The following is a 415-nucleotide window of genomic DNA, read 5'->3' on the forward strand; positions in this document are numbered from 1 at the left end:
CTATATACATATAGACACATGTGCATATCTAATACAGATGCATGCATGATATATAGGGATATATGTATACGTATGTATGACGACTAACCTTGAAGAAGCATACACTACTGCGTGAGGGTGTTATATGTATCTACCCCTCTATCGTGGACGTGTACCGCCCTCAAACAGCCTCTGTATATGAAACAGAGCGAAACATATATGGATAGCCCATCTCTACCTATCTATATAGAGAGAGACACGCCACACTTTCTCCTCCTCTTTCCTTGCATCTTTATCTGAGAGGTATATAAGGACATTCCTACTTATCCACTTCTGCTTTCAACTCTCTATAGAGACATCAGCCTCGTGGAGACCTCTCTCTAACATCTTCCAATGTATGAGCTCATCCGCCATCCATGCTTTCCTTCTTCTTCTT

This window comes from Cystoisospora suis (genome assembly GCF_002600585.1).
Source record: "Cystoisospora suis strain Wien I chromosome Unknown contig_1272, whole genome shotgun sequence".
Lineage (NCBI taxonomy): Eukaryota > Apicomplexa > Conoidasida > Eucoccidiorida > Sarcocystidae > Cystoisospora > Cystoisospora suis.